Source organism: Pinus tabuliformis, chromosome 8 (genome assembly GCF_031772625.1).
Source record: "Pinus tabuliformis cultivar Carrire ecotype Pingquan chromosome 8, CPIR1, whole genome shotgun sequence".
NCBI lineage: Eukaryota > Viridiplantae > Streptophyta > Pinopsida > Pinales > Pinaceae > Pinus > Pinus tabuliformis.
The window spans coordinates 1,738,187,814-1,738,205,615 of record NC_142294.1 but is presented as its reverse complement, the minus strand read 5'-3'; positions in this window follow the sequence as shown (position 1 = coordinate 1,738,205,615).

The following is a 17,802-nucleotide window of genomic DNA, read 5'->3' as shown; positions in this document are numbered from 1 at the left end:
ACTTTCTCCTCCTTTGCTCAGATGCTCCAACAAGGTCAAGTCCATGCCAATCCATCACCCTCATCTATTTTCACAATCCACCCATCATTCTCAAGCTTCTACCATTCAGTTTGCTTACTGTCCTAAAAACTACACGATGCTTTGTTTTACTACAGGGTACAAAAATACATAGAGCATAAATTTGTTTTTGCCATAACTTGAAAACCATGCATCCATTTGCCAAGTCATTTTAGGGGAGATGCATATGGATGATGGTAACATGCTCAAGCAATTTCAACAAATTCTAGTGCACAGTTTTCGAGAAATCAGTGTCCATCACCTACAACCATTTTTGTATTTTCTCGATATTTGTGCATCCATTTAAAAAGATGTTTCGTGGGGAGATGCATATGGATGATGGTAACATGCCCCAAGTAATTTCATCCAATTCCAGTGCACGGCTTCCAAGAAATAGACCTCTATCACCTTCAGGCATTTTTAGTTTTTCTCGAGATCCATGCGTCCATTGGCCATAATGATGATGAGGACATGCTTAGAAATTTTTAGGTCAATCCATACTACCATTTGGGAGATATGGATAAAACAAGTGACTATCCTAAAAACCTGCAAGAGTCCTTGAGATCTTACAGGATACAGAACAACACCTGCAAGATTGGCAGTGAGCAGTTTAAAAGGGAAAAATAGAGGTTGGTTTCGTCAAGCAGTGTTAAGGAGGTAGGCTCTACGTTTTCCCACATTTTTCCAAGTGAGAGGAACATAAAAAACCCTTCTAGTTTGTTGAAAGTGATTGCAGCATAAGGGAATTGTATACACAAAATTTTTAAATTTGGTATCAGACATATACAAACCTCCATCCATCAGAGAAAAATGATAGGGGGAACCCATCAACACAGTGAGGATTCATCAACACCCTCCTGTACTAGATATATTCACAAGGCACAATTGGATGGGTTTCTTTGAAAAATTGAGGGGATATGATGATGAAGTAGCCAGAGATTTGCAGTTAGCTTCAACATGGAGATCTATAGGTCAAAGAAGCTCCTTCAGAGCTTAGCAACAGCATCAGGATCATCAACATCACAATCCAACACCTGCACATCAACATCAACTCAGCAATAGAATGCATGTCTCTCTAAAAACCATCAGATAGGTGCAGGTATGCAATATTCTTGACCTCTTCTCTTAAGCATATTATAGTTAGAAATTTGTTGTCAATGCATGAAAGATGAGGTTTTATAAGCTAAGGATGGGTCAACAGTCTCAACTGCCTTCAACTAGTTAATTGCAGCTCACTCCTTCACTCATGCAATTTTGAAAAAGTCAAATTATGAAGGGTGATGATTTCAAGGAATGAGGACAACAGTTTAAAAAAATAATTTTTGCAAAGGCCAAGTCACCACAGCATTCCAAGTCCGCCATCCACTCCATATTCACTATCTATTCATCATTCGTCCATCCCATTTCATTCTTGAGAAAAAACAAGAAGAGCATCCTCTCCATTTTCACAAACCTACACTACTCCCTTTGAGCGCTAGCATCATCATCCAATCCCTTTTCATCATTTCTCATCACTCACATACAGTTAGAAGACCTTGAAAGAGGAGGAATGACTACTACAAGAAGGTAGAATGTTGATACAAGAAGGAAGAAATTAATAAATTATGTTAAAACCCAAAATGACAGTGCTTAAGAGAGACCTAATCAAAACAGATAACTCTAAGGCCATTAGGCAGTCATTTAAGACACAAGAGAGAAGAAGAAGACAACAAAAGGAAATGAGGCATTCGCCATCAAAACAAAACTCAAAATGCAGTGATGAAAAGATGTTTTCCAAGAGGTTTCCAATCTATTTCTAGCTTTTGTACAAGGCCTAAAAATGGGAAAAAGGCACGGGAGTCAAGTTGAGGTCCTATCCTAGGTTCAGAATATCATTTATGCTCAAAAAGGGTTTCCTGTAGTTTTGACAGGAATTACTACAGGATGTCCTATTTCTCATATAAATGCATTTTGAATGTGTTAGAGGTGTCCAAATGGCGGAAAAAGGTAGTAGGAGGTTAATAAGGGTGTGGAAGACCTTGCCAAACTAAAAGATATTCAAGAACCCATCTTGAATAAGGGGAATAAGGCAAGCTAATGGTCTCAAGAAACAATGACATTTCTTTGCACAAAAAAGTTTTTGGGCTTGTCCTTGCAAAAATTATAGCCAAGATTCTTAATGCACAAGAGAGAGGCTGCTAGGGCCATGAATGAGGCACAATGAGGTCACTAAGTTGCTTAGATGATGAGCAACACTTTCAACAGGGGCTATGATGAGCCTCTAAACTAGACATAAATTAAGGCCCATGCCTCTAAATTAAACAACAATTTAAGGTCTATGACCATCCTTCAGCACATTAAACCTCTATTTTTGCATTAGATAATTTATTTTTAACTTTAATATATTCATTAGTAAAGTTTATGAATAATTGGATATTTGTGCCTAATATTATTTATTTTGTGGAATATTGGGCAGATTATGAAGATTTGGAGGAGATAATTTAGGGACTTGTTCCCTACTATAGGAGGGTAAATAATAAATAATAAATAATAAATCAACAAGATATTATGGAATTATGGCACAGATTGTGGAACTCCAATGATTGAGAAAATCTAGGAATGTGTTCCCTGCCATTTAATGCAGATTCCTAGTATTGGGGACCGGATCCATTAATCAGGTGACTTTGGTGGGGAAGCTTCCTCCATTCATGAGGAATGATTCCTAAGCATTTTTTATAAGTACCAAGTCAAATTTTTCCTTCAGGGAGAGATTTTCATTAGTGTTCTTATGGAGAGAACTTGTATTTTTGCAGTTCCATTGTATTTTCTTGCAAGGATGTAATTCTTTTGATGAAAATAATGAAGATTGATGTCACGTTCAACTTCTAAATCTTGTTCTCCTCCATAGATCTCTGATTTTCCTTGGGCTTGGCCATCCCAGGAGCCTCAGAGCCCTTTTGTATCATTTTATTTCCTTCTTTTCACTTCTTATTCTCATGCATCTCTAGTTTTTATTTCTTTCTACTTCTGCATTTAGTAGTAATAATTTCTTGTTGTAGGATTGAGTTAAATGGTTAATGAAAGTTATTTTGCAGGATCACAAGAATTATTTCATCTTTGGAAAAGATTTGGAAGTTCATAATAATCATTGAGTTTCTTGGATTAGTCTTTTTATTCCCAAATCTAGATTTCTGTACCTCCTTTGTGGCAAAGAACATTAAATTTCTACTATTTTTTAGAGCATGCTAACAAAGCTTCAATTGAGTTGGTTCCACTTACATTAGATAAAAAAAAAATTCTAGTTCATAACAAAAATTACCCCACTGCGCACTTGGTTAGATCAGGCATTTTCTAGATTTATTAACTCACTAGTTCTCGAATTTCTAGATTTTCCACTAGTAATGTTTTTCTATTTTTTGTGCATGGGTTAACAGAGGTATTTTTGAGTGATTCCACTTGGAATGGGGACCTAAGACATCCTATTTAATAACAAATTTTTTCCCATCCAATTTGGATTTGAGTTGCTTGGTCATTCGATAAATTATAGTAAATATGTACATCTTGTCAGAAATCACTGCAACATCTTGTTTTGAGCCCGAACTGAGAAAAATCATCATTGAAGTTGGGATTAGGCCTCTACTTGACCTCCATGCCATCAAGACCATTCTAACCCTCTTTCTCTACACTTAGGTAAGCATTTTTCTAGTTTTCAAGAGTATGATTTGATTTCCATTTCTTCTATCTTCAGTCCTACATTAGCTCTCATCAATGTTTTATATCATTCTACAAAGTTTTCCTCATGCATGAAGTAGACAACTAGCTGATGAAATTCTATTTCCTTTAGATAATTGAAATTCTTCTTGTTTGCATGATTTTTGGGTAAATGTCAATGGTTGATGCCGTGGAGGTGTTTCAGAAGTGCAAAGAGATTTCATAGTTAGCAACCTCATCCCAACTTCATCCACCCATGGTCCTCACTTTCTTTCACTAAACCCTCACCAATTTCATCATTTCACAAGAAAACATCTCCAAGCTTTTTGAGCAAATCCAACCATCTCCCAACTTTGGTTTTGAGGTATCAAGTGGTCCTAGGCACTCCCTTGCCTCATTCCATCCACCAACCACCTTTCCTAAGCTTTCCATGACCTTCAACATCCATCCTTTTGCTCCGGTTGTATCCTATAGGTTTTCAGGACATCCTCTAGGAAATCCTGTAGCATCTTGTAGAAATCATGTTTTGAGGCCGAATTGAGGAAAAATCCTTTAGGAAGCTAGCAAAGGGTCCCTACTTGTCTCCCAAGCCTTTTGACCATTCACCATCATCTCCAAGACACCTACTGCATCACCAAAAGAGATTAGCTTTCACACTCTCACATGAAAAAAGACAAAAAGAAAAATAGATTTATTTTATTCATTTACATGCACAGCAGTAGAAGGTTTGATAATTTGAATCTGCATACTTAGGACAGTACGACTGCATACATATTAACTTAGCATTCTTTTGAAGCAAAGCCTCTTAGCAGTTAGTTAGAAAATGGTGCATTTTAGCATTTGATTTCAGTCTCTTTCCTTGTACTTTATTTCTTGCAATAGGTGAAGGTTCCATTTTGAAAATTTCATTTTCTACAATTAGTTTAGGATTTGACTTCAGTACATGCACCCCATTACATCATGACAGTAAAGGAGGGACACATTGTATGCTGCACATATAGTGCTGATACCTCTTAAGTTTGTACAAACCCCGGGTTGATAATTAAAGTCGGTAGCCTTTGGAGTTGCAACATTCTTGTTGCAATACCAAGGCTCATCACTTTTGGCCTTGTTACCGACGAGGTGTCAAAGTATGCATTGTTTTCTTCCCTAGTTGATTCATTTCTTTTTAATTTTTGCAAAAACAAAAAAAAAATATTTTCATTAGGTGTATTTAATTTCAAAAGTAGAAAATTGCATTGCATTATAGTTTTCATTAAATCATAAAAAAAAAACAAACAAAACAAAACAAAAATTCTCCAACACCAACCCACCCCCCCATTTGATCACATGGTGCAGTAAGAGCCATATCACCATTCACTTTTGCAGGTAGAAGAAGAAGATGACAAAGAATGTAGAAGAAATGGATGGAGATGATGACAATGAAGAATATCCTCTCGGATTTCTCATTCAAGATATTGATGGTAGTGTGCACATGAAGAACATCCCTCCATCTTTTCTTCCAAAATTTCATGGTCTAAGGTTAGAGGATCTGGAAACCTTTCTCTTTGAATTTGAAATTGTTTGTAGATCTTATGGTTACTTATTAAAAACTCAAAAACTGAGATTGTTTCCAGCAACATTGAAGGATAGAGCTCTTAAATGGTTCATGAGTTTAGGGACTAATTCAATAAGATCATGGAATGATATGCAAAATATATTTATAGAAAAATATAAAGATCATGATCTTAAAGAATAAATATTTAGAATGAATCAAAGAGAAGATGGGAGTCTTGAGGATCTAATAGATAGGTTCATGTATAATGTTAAGACGAAAAAACTACATCATTTAAGATCCGACACACTAAAAACCCTCTTACTTAGAACAATTATGGATGAGTGGATTGATCTCCTTGATCTCATGAGTAGAGGCGATGTATACCAATTATCATTTGAAGAAATTTGTGAAACGTGCAAACACATATCAAGAGGAAAAGCAAGAGTAGGTAAATCAACATCAAGGTCAGTAAGCCAAGTTAAACTTGGAAATTTGTTTGATGATTTTAAAACATAAATTCTTAGCAATCTAACAAAACAAGTAGAAATTCTAAGAATGCAAGATGAAGGAAAAGAAAATGGTGATATTTGTGTTGAAAAATCACATGATGTTAAACATTGTCCATCATTACCAAGGGTGAAGGAAGTTTGCGAAGAGGACAATGGAGCAAGTCAATTGCCAATGCAGCTATGTTATGTAGCTCCAAGAGGACCATGGCAACCTATTTAGCCTGATATGATGCAAGAACCTAATTCACAATTTCAAGCTTATGCACATCCACCTCAAAGTAATTGGAACACACTCTCCTTGGCAACATTGGTCATCTCAACCCCAAAACCAATCTTGGCAACAAGGTTGGCAATGAACTTATGGGAGCCATCCACAATATCCTCAACATCTTCCTCAATATCCTCCATAACAAACTCCATGTTATCCTTACCATTCACCTCCACTACAACCACAACCCCATCCACATACATCTCAAATTTACACTCCCACTCAATTACCTATACCACCATTTCCAAACCCATACATTGAAGTAGCTCAGCCCACTTACAATGCTAAGGTACAACACTTCCAAACATCTCCTCTTGAGCTCAATGGTATTCACCATAACTCAGCAAGAGTATTGAAAAAAAGAGATTCTCCTAATATCATTGAAGGACTACATCCAGAAGGAGAAGATTCAAAAGAGAAGATCAAAGAACCATGGGCTACAATTGATGAAGAACAAACATAAAAATTAGAGATTGAGAAAGCTCCCTCATGGTTACCATCAAATCCTCCATGTATTCAAGAGAAAAATCAATAAAAAGAGGAAGATTTGAAGGTCATGGTAAAAGAAGACATGAAGAATGATCCAGATCAACAAAAGGACCAAGGACATCACAACTATATTGAAATATGGTTCCAGATAGTCACTAAGTTGCAACAATACTCTCTTCTTCAAGTGTGCTTGTATTCATCAAAGTCAAAGCATTTGATCACTAAAATTCAAGTACCTGTCAAAACATACATTTCAAGCCTACGCATCATTTTTTTTGTCATCTTGATGTGCACATGGATTCATTGGAAGTATTCTTATACTTGAAAGTGATTTTATTTTTCAAATAGGGTAGGGTAGAAAAAAAATAAAAATAAAAAAGAAAAAGAAAAAATCTCAGGCGAAAACCTCCTTGGAGGCACTTCAAATTGGCTTATTGATTGGAAACCTCCATGAGGTAGTCAATGGGTTTGAAAAAAGAGAAAGAACAAAAAAAAGAGAAAAAAATAAAATACCTAGGAGAAAGCCTCCTTTGAGGTGCCTAGACAGACCTATTAGTTGAAAACCTCATTGAGGCAGCTAGTAGGCCTAGAAGAAGAAAAAAATGAAAAAAAAAAAAAATCCTTGCTCCATGTATCTCTTTAATGAATGTAGGTGCTCTCCATATTTACAAGGAACAAAAACAAGTTTGCACGAAAGAAAAAAAAAAAAAAGGGTTAAACCTAGTCAAAAGAAGTCAAATTTTGGCTTTCTCCTCCTTTGCTCAAATGATCCAACAAGGCCAAGGCCATGCCAATCCATCACTCTCATCTATTTTCACCATCCACCCATCATTCTCAAGCTTCTACCATTCAGTTTGCTTATTGTCCTAAAAACTATAGGATGCTTTGTTTTACTACGGGATACAAAAATACATAGAGCAGAAATTTGTTTTTGCCATAACTTGAAAACCATGCATCCATTTTCCAAGTTGTTTCAAAGGAGATGCATATGGATGATGGTAACATGCTCAAGCAATTTCATCAAATTCTAGTGCACAGTTTTCTAGAAATCAGCTTCCATCACCTACAACCATTTTTGTATTTTCTCGCTATCCGTGCATCCATTTAAAATATGTTTAATGGGGAGATGCATATGGATGATGGTAACATTCCCCAAGAACTTTTAGAAAATTCCAGTGCATGGTTTCCAAGAAATCGACCTCTATCACCTTCATCCATTTTTAGATTTTCTTGAGATCCGTGCATCCATTGACCAAAATTGTTTTGTGGGGAGGTTCACAATGATGATGAAAACATGCTCAGAAAGTTTCAGGTCAATCCAGTCTACTATTTGGGAGATATGGATAAAACAAGTCATTATCCTTAAAACCTACAGGATTCTCTGAGATCCTACAGGATGCAGAACAATAGCTACATGATTGGCTGTGAGCATTTTTAAAAGGGAAAAATAGAGGTTGGCTTCATCAAGCAGTGTTAAGGAGGTAGGCTCTACATTTCCCCACATTTTTCTATGTGAAAGGAACATAAAAAAACCCTTCTAGTTTGTTGAAAGTGATTGCAACATAAGGAAATTGTATACACAGAATTTTTAAATTTGGTATCAGACATATACAAACCTCCATCCATCAAAGAAAAATGACAGGGGGAACCCATCAACACATTGAGGATTCATTTGCACCCTCCTGTACTAGGGATATTCACAAGGCACAATTGGATGGGTTTCTTTGAAAAATTGAGGGGATATGATAATGAAGTAGTCAGAGATTTGCAGTCAGCTTTAGCATGAGATCTATAGGTCAAGAAGCTCCTCCAGAGCTTAGCAGCAACATTAGAATCATCAACATCACCACCCAACACCTGCACATCAACATCAGCTTAGCAGCATCATGCATGTCTCTCCAACAACCATCAGGTAGGTACATGTATCCAATATTCTTGACCTCTTCTCTTAAGCATATTATAGTTAGAAATTTGTTGTCAATGCATGAAAGATGAGGTTTTATAGGCTAAGGATGAGTCAGCAGTCTTAGCCACCTTCAACTAGTTAATTGCAGCTCACTCCTTCACTCATGTAATGTTGAAAAGTCATATTATGAAGGGTGATGGTTTCAAGGAATGAAGACAATAGTTAAAAGAATAAATTTTTGCAAAGGCCAAGTCACCACAACATTCCAAGCCCTCCATCCACTCCATATTCACTATCTATTCATCATTCGTCCATCCCATTTCATTTTTGAGAAAAAACAAGAAAAGCATCCTCTCCATTTTCACAAACCTACACTACTCCCTTTGAGCCCTAGCATCATCATCCAATCCCTCTTCATCATTTCTCATCACTCCCATATAGTTATAAGACCCTGAAAGAGGAGGAATGACTACTACAAGAAGGAAAAATGTTGCTACAAGAAGGAAGAAATGAACAAATTATGTTAAAACCCAAAATGGCAGTGCTTAAGAGAGACCAAACCAAAATAGAGAACTCCAAGGCCATTAGGCAGTCATCTAGGCCACAAGAGAGAAGAAGAAGACAACAAAAGGAAATGAGGCATTCGCCATCAAAACAAAACTCAAACTATAGTGATGAAAATATGTTTTCCAAGAGGTCTCCAATCTATTTCTAGCTTTTGTCTAAGGCATAAAAATGGGAAAAAGGCATGGGAGTCAAGTTGAGGGCCTGTCCTAGGCTCAGAATATCATTTATGCTCAAAAAGGGTTTCTTGTAGTTTTAACAGGGTTTCTTGTAGTTTTGACAGGAATTACTACAGGATGTCCTAGTTCTCATATAAATGCATTTTGAAGGTGTTAGAGCTCCAAATGGCGGAATAAGGTAGCAGGAGGTTAACAAGGGTGTGGAAGACCTTGTCAAATTGAAAGATATTGAAGAACCCATCTTGAATAAGGGGAAGAAGGCAAGCTAATGGTCTTAAGAAACAATGATATTTCTTTGCACAAAAATATTTTTGGGCTTGTCCTTGTAGAAATTATAGCCAAGATTCTTAATGCACAAGAGAGAGGCCACCAAGGCCATTAATGAGGCACAATGAGGTCACTAAGTTGCTCAAAGGATGAGCAACACTTTCAACTGGGGGTATGATGGGCCTCTAAATTAGACATAAATTAAGGCCCATGCCTCTAAATTACACAATAATTTAAGGCCTATGAACATCCTTCAGCACATGAAACCTCCCTTTCTGCATTAGATAATTTATTTTTAACTTGAATATATTCATTAATAAAGTTTATGAATAATTGGATATTTGTGCCTAATATTATTTATTTTTGTGGAATATTATGAGAATATTGGGCAGATTATGAAGATTTGTAGGAGGAGATAATTTAGGGACTTTTTCCCTACTACATGAGGATCAATAATAAATAATAAATCAACAAGATATTATAGAATTATGGCACAGATTGTGGAACTCCAATGGTTGAGAAAATCTAGGAATGTGTTTCCTGCCATTTAATGCAAATTCCCAGTATTGGGGACCAGATCCACTAATCAAGGGATTTTGATGGGAAAGCTTCCTCTATTCATGGGGAATGGTTCCTAATCATTTTGTATAAGTACCAAGTCGAATTTTCCTTCAGGGAGAGATTTTCATTAGTGTTATTGTGGAGAGAACTCGTATTTTTGCATCTCCATCGTATTTCCTTGTAGGGATGTAATTCTTTTGATGAAAATAATGAAGATTGGTGTCATATTCAACTTCTAAATCTTGTTCTCCTCCATAGTTCTTTGATTTTCCTTGGGCTTGGCCATCCTAGGAGCCTCAGAGCCATTTTGTATCATTTTATTTCCTTCTTTTCACTTCTTATTCTCATGCATCTCTAGTTTTTATTTCTTTCTACTTCTGCATTTAGTATTAATGATTTCTTGTTGTAGGATTGAGTTAAATGGTTAATGAAATTTCTTTTGCAGGATCACAAGCATTATTTCATCATTGGAAAAGATTTGGAAGTTCATAATATTCATTGAGTTCCTTGGATTAGTCTTCTTACTCCCAAATCTAGATTTCTGGACATCCTTTGTGGCAAAGAACAATAAATTTCTGCTATTTTTTAGAGCATTTTAACGAGCTTCAATTGAGTTGGTTCCACTTGCATTAGATCACAAAAACATTCTAGTTCATAACAAAAATTACCCCACTGCATTTGCACTTGGTTAGATCATGAATTTTTTAGATTTACTAACTCACTAGTTCTCGAATTTCTAGATTTTCGACTAGTAATGTTTTTCTATTTTTTGTGCATGGGTTAACATATTATTTTTGAGTGATTCCACTTGGAATGGGGACCTAAGCCATCCTAGTTAATAAAAAAAATTGTCCCATCCAATTTGGATTTGAGTTGCTTCGTCATTCGATAAATTATAATAAATATGTACATTCTGTCGGAAATCACTGTAGCATCCTGTTTTGAGCCCGAATTGGGAAAAATCATCATTGAAGCTGGGATTAGACCTCTACTTGTCCTCCATGCCATCAAGACCATTCTAACCCTCTTGCTCCAAACTTAGGTCAACATTTTGCTAGTTTTCAAGAGTAGGATTTGATTTCCATTTCTTCTATCTTCAGTCTTACATTAGATCTCATCAATGTTTTATATCATTCTACAAAGTTTTCCTCATGCATGAAGTAGACATCTAGCTCATAAAATTTGGTTTCCTTTAGGTAATTGAAATTATTCTTGTTTTCATGATTTTTGGGTAAATGTCAATGGTTGATGTCGTGCAGGTGTTTCAGGAGTACAAAGAGATTTCATAGTCAACAACCTCATCCCAACTTCATCCACCCATGGTCCTCACTTTCTTTCACTAAACCCTCACCAATTTCATCATTTCACAAGGAAACTTCTCCAAGATTTTTGAGCAAATCCAGCCATCTCCCAACTTTGATTTTGAGTTCTGAACTGGTCCTAGGCACTCCCTTGCCTCATTCCATCCACCAACCACCTTCCCTAATATTTCCATAACCTTCAACATCCATCCTTTTGCTCTCGGCTATATCCTATAGGTTTTCAGGACATCTTGTAGGAAATCCTATAGCATCCTATAGAAATCCTATTTTGAGGCTGAATTGAGGAAGAATCCTCTAGAAAGCTAGGAAAGGGCCCCCACTGGCCTCCCAAGCCTTCTGACCATTCACCATCATCTCCAAGCCACCTACCACATCACCAAAAGAGATAAGCTTTCACACTTTCACATGAAAAAAGACAAAAAGAAAAACATATTTATTTTATTCATTTACATGCACAGCAGTAGAAGATTTGATGGTTTGAATCTGCATGCTTAGGACAATAGGATTGCATACATGTTAACTTAGCATTATTTTGAAGCAAAGCCTCTTAGAAAATAGTTAGAAAATGGTGCATTTTAGCATTTGATTTCAGTCTCTTTCCTTGTACTTCTTTCTTGCAATAGGTTAAGGTTCCATTTTGAACATTTCATTTTCTACAATTTTGTTTAGGATTTGAATTCAGTACATGCACTCCATTATGCCATGACAACAAAGGAAGGACACATTGTATGTTTCACCTATAGTGTCGATACCTCTTAAGTTTGTACGAACTCTGGGTTGATAATTAAAGTCGGTAGCCTTAGGAGTTGTAGCGTTCTTGTTGCAATACTGAGGCTCATCACAATCTGTGATAAGTTCCTAATGAACCAATTGTATTAACCTATTAACCCCATGAATGATCTGACTTCATCCACATCCTAAGAGCTTCCCATTCCATGATAGTTATGATATTTTCTGGGTCCACTACCATACCTTCCTTGGAAACAACATGTCCCAAGTAATGAACTTATGTATGAAAGAAACTTCACTTACTTAGCTTGGCATACAACTGATTCTCTCTTAGCAAGCTTAACATCAATGTTAGGTGTTCTGCATGCTCTTCCTCATTCTTAGAATATATAAATATGTCATCAATGAAGGTTATTACAAACTTGTTTAGATAAGGACGCACCACACTATTCATTAAACACATGAAAGTAGTTGGAGCAATATTAGTCATACCAAAAGGAACCACAACAAAATCATAATGCCCATACATGGTCTAACACGCGGTCTTGTATATGTCTTCTTCTTTGATGTGTACCTGATGATATCCTAATCTCATGTTGATCTTTGGGAACAATGTTGCTCCCTTCAATTAATAAAACAAATCATCAATTTGTGGCAAAGGATACTTGTTTTTGACAGTCACTTTATTCAACTTCCTGTAATCAATACACAACCTGAGAGTACCATCCTTCTTCTTCACAAACAACACTGGTGCACCCTAAGGTGACACACTTTGCCTAATGTATCCATTGTCAAACATTTCCTTAAGCTACAACTTCAATTCTACCAACTTTGGAGTGCTTAGCCTATAAGATGCCTTTGATGTTGGTGTTGATCCTAGTACAAATTCAATAGAGAAATCCACTTCTCTATGAGGAGGAAACTCTAAAATCTCTGCGGGAAATACATCTTGAAACTACTGCAAAACCGGATACCTATTCAAGACTTTGACATCCTCAAAATCCATACCTTTTTCACTAGAAACATGCATTGCAAACAATACACACATTTTCTTACTATTGCACTTTGCCTGCATAGCTGTAACCATTCTTACTGACGTAGGCTTCTTCTTTCCCTACAAGATTCTATTTTTTCCATCATCATCCAAGCACTCAATGGCCTTCTCATAACAATCTACCTTGGTCCTGTGAAGGTACAACCAATCCATACCCAAAAGCATACTATATGATCCCAACAGAAGCACATTTAAATGTGCTTATGTAGACATATTGTTCAGCTTAAATGCACAAGATCTCACCCAATGATGAACTCTTTTCTTAGTACCTATAGCCACAACACCAACCAAGATTTTGCATGCACTTCTTTTCTCAAACCACACTTATCCACCAGGTTAGGGTTAACATAACTATAATTAGATCTAGGATCAATCAAAATGGAAACAACTCGATCACAGAGCTTACCTTCCATCTCAATAATGGATGCCTGGTGATCTTCCTGCTTGTTATCAAATGTTACATAGATCCGAGGAATGCTCTAGCCAACATCCCTAACTGTTTGCGCCTCCTGAGCATTGTAGATATGAGGCTTTCCACGGTTCCCTGCCACTACCTTTATTTTGTTTCTCTTTAGGCTAAGGTCCACGTCCCTTCTCTACCACATTAAACTTCTTGTAAGGAGCAACATTTTCTTTCTCACCTGCATCTTGAGGTATTTCTTGCTTTGAAGGCCATTTTGCTTTGGTCTTTTCATTATATTTCCAATCTCTCTTAGGCTAAGTCTTGCACTTCAATTTCTCATAACATTGCTTCAATTTCATGATGAATTCCTCTAGTGACCGAGGCTCATCATACTCAATCTGATCCTTGAATGCTAATGAAAGTCCATTGATGAATCTCTAAACCTTTGTCTTCTCATCCTTGAAATAAGGAACATACCTCAACAACTCCAAGAACTTAGTCATACACTCTTAATCCAGCATAGGTCCCATCTTCAACTCATAAAACTCCTTAGCCTTTCCATCATAGTATCTCTTTGACAAATACTTATTTTGGAAAAGTCTCTCAAAATCATGCCAACTCAAATCCTCTGTCTTGATGCCTTTGGCATGCTTCACATCTTCCCACCAAATGTATTCTTTTACCTTGAGACTAAAAATAGCTATTTAGGCCTTCATTTTCCATGTATAGTAATGTAACTCAAAGAGTTTCTTCATCCCAAGCAACCATGATTTTGCATCCTCCAATTTCTTCAACTCTCCATAGAATGTAGGAGGCTTGGCTTTCTTGAACGCATCTAGAAAGTACCCTCTATCACTCCTCCTGTAAGAATGATAACTATGTTGTCCATGATGTTTATCTGAACCACAACTAGAATAGAATCCATAACCACTACCCCTCGTGTCATGTGTGTCCATCCATCTAACACCTCTTATTGTGTCATCCGTGTACAACCTATGACCACCATGAGAGTTGCTACCATATGCCCCATTAGTCATGTCCTCCTCTTGCCCATAACTGATCCGTGATTGTCCTTGTCTCTGCAAGTCTGACAAACTTTAAAGGGTCATTTCATTGACCTCTACTTGTTTTTACAGTGCCCTAACAAGTTTTTCCCATGACTAAATGATAATGTCATTATCCACCTTACAACTTCTGAACTTTGCCTTTAAATATATCAAGGTGTAGGTCTTGTCAGGAGAGTACTCATCTTTGTGTGGCTCATCTGTTCTATAAGGAGAGTCACGTGAATTGTAATCCACCATTATGCTAGTCATCTTTGATCTTCTTCTTCCTGCAAACATACCATGTTATATAACCAAATATAAACATAATCAACATAACTTAGCGAAGTTTCGGGGAGACTATCTCATCTACACACATCAGTCCATATTAGCATGATACACACACACACACACACATATATATCAACATATTGACATCATGCATGATAACACTAACTGCATACAATGACCTCATGCACGATAACCATAACCATGACAATGCATGCACAACGACATGCTTCAACCCATCCAGTCCAAGTATTTGAACCATGCTCTGATACTAACACTACAAGAAAAAAGGACACTGGTGAGGGGAGAAAAATGTCACCATAAGCTCATTGGTGACAGTCAAAAGAACCTTCTTCACCAAAATTGAACATCACCAAAGGTGGCATCGCCAAATGTATACGTGTTGTAGTGACATTCAAATTCCATCACCAATAATGATTCATTATGACAGATAGCGACCGTCGCCATTTCATATGAGCAACGATGACGAACCATAGCCTCCATCACAAAAAACTGAATGTCATCAAAGGTGGCATCACCAAAAGTATAGGTGTTGTAGTGACATTCGAAGTCCGTCACTAATAATGATTTATAATGACAGATAGCGACCATCACCATTTCATATGAGAAATGGTGACTGACCATATCCTCCATCACCAAAAATTGAACGTCACCAAAGGTGGCATCACCAAAAGTATAGGTGTTATGGTGACATTCAAGGTCCGTCACTAATATTGGTTATAATGACGGATAGTGACTGTCACCATTTCATATGAACAACAATGATTTATTGCAATGGATCTTTAATGATCGTCACTGTTGGTGCATATATATGGTGACGTTCGTTGACTGTCACCAAAAGCCGCATTGCTATAAGTATAGGTGTTGTGGTGACATTCAAGGTCCGTCATGAATAATGACTATAATGACGGATAGCGACCGTCACCATTTCATATCAACAACAACGATTTATGATTACATAACTTTGAGGGTCGTCTCTATTGATGCGTATATATGGTGGTGTTCATTGACCGTCACCATTTAATCTTTTGGTGAGGATAAAAAAATGTCACCAAAGCTCATTGGTGATGGTCAAAAGAGCCCCTGTCACCAAAAATTAATCGTCGTCATTCCATATGGATGTCAAGGCACGATGGAATCGAACCACTGACCTCCTACTTATAAAGCAGGTGCTCTTCGATTGAGCTAGCACCCTTTAAAGAAGTAGACTTTTAAAAAATAGACCTTGAAACTTCATAAATTGTAAATACTACAACTTTCAATAAATTAAAGTCTCGGCAATATTTTACTAAACAAGCAAAGCAACATCGAAGCTGCAGGTCCCTACCTAATGGTTATGGAAGTTATGAAAAGTGGGTGGAGGGAAAAATAATTTTGTGTAAGAGAATCAATATGTTTAGTTGAATACTCAATTAGAAGTGAAACTCTGAAGACATTTATAATCTATAAATGACCTATAACTAGAAAATGCACCAAATATTGCAAAGGAAATGTCATAAGTGGATAGCATATGGAAGAAGAACATTGATGAAGACAGATGCAACATGTTATAGGTTGAGTGAAATAAAAATCTCAATGTTGTTGTTCTGTGTTTAGATATCTTAATGATATCTAAACTTATGTGCAAATGTAACATGGATCTTCAGAAACCATGAACGACATATGATAATATATTTATATATATATATATATATATATATATATATCCCCTTTACATAAACCAACATGAAATTTGGAATTTCACAAGTCCGCACTCAAAACATGACAGCAACCAACAAATAAAATAAATTGACTTGGACAGAAAGCAATAGCTTCACCTTCATTCTTGAGTTGCTTCTATTTATTTGAATTTGACTTGTGACATTCTTTATCTGACAAGGAATCAAAATCATCACTAGTATTAAATTCATCCAACACGGACTTTGGAGATCCCACTGACATCTGCGTTTTTGTTGCCATGCCTGAAAACCATGGATATCCATGTCAATACTAGAATAATATGTCTATCTGCTACTCAAGAATGCATTCCTTATTAACCATTTTTACCTGACAGAAACCAAAGAGACAACACAATATCAACGTACACAAAATCCCCTACCAAAATATAATCATAAGTTAGCTAAGAAGTCTAAAAGATGTTCTTAATTAATAAAAATTGTATTTGGAAATTTTGTTTCTTTAGATTTAAAAAAGATTATGTTGTACAATACTTTTGTATATTTATCCAAGAAATTATATCATGGCATATGTCACATGGTAGCAATCTATAGTACCTAAAGTAAAAAGACAAATTTTCTCAAGAAAAGAGATTTAGAAAAGAGCTTTGAAAACTATATGTTTGTCATCAAAGCTTTAATTAGTTTAACAACAAACTAGTTGGGGTTTGAAAATCAAAACCATTCATAGGAAACGAACAGGACAATGGCCAAAGTCGCTTTCATACAAATAAAGCTAGAGTCACTATTGTCATTGCAGATAACTGAAATTTGGGCAGTGGTCTAATAGTTAGAGCTTATTTGCAGGGAAGACTCGTCAATACCATCATTTTTTTTCCACGGTCTATTGTGTCTCTAGATCCAGATCAGATAGCTTGTTATTATCAAGTTCTACCTTTCAAGTGTTGATTTCTGGCTCACCTTTTAAAACACAATTCTACCACTCCATTTGATTTTGTTTTGTCAAGAGAATTGGTAGGAATTTTCCATCCTCTGTTTTACATCAATCAATAACCATTCAGCAATGATATAAACAATAACAGATACACAACAAAGGCAAAAGATGCACTTGTTGTATACCTATGTTCTAGGAATCATCTGACCTTACTGGTGTAAAGAGCTCACCCTGGAAAAAATAGCAGCCATGTGGAATTTACAAAACTTTTTTAAATCAAGCTCCAAGTAAACCAATCAAAATAT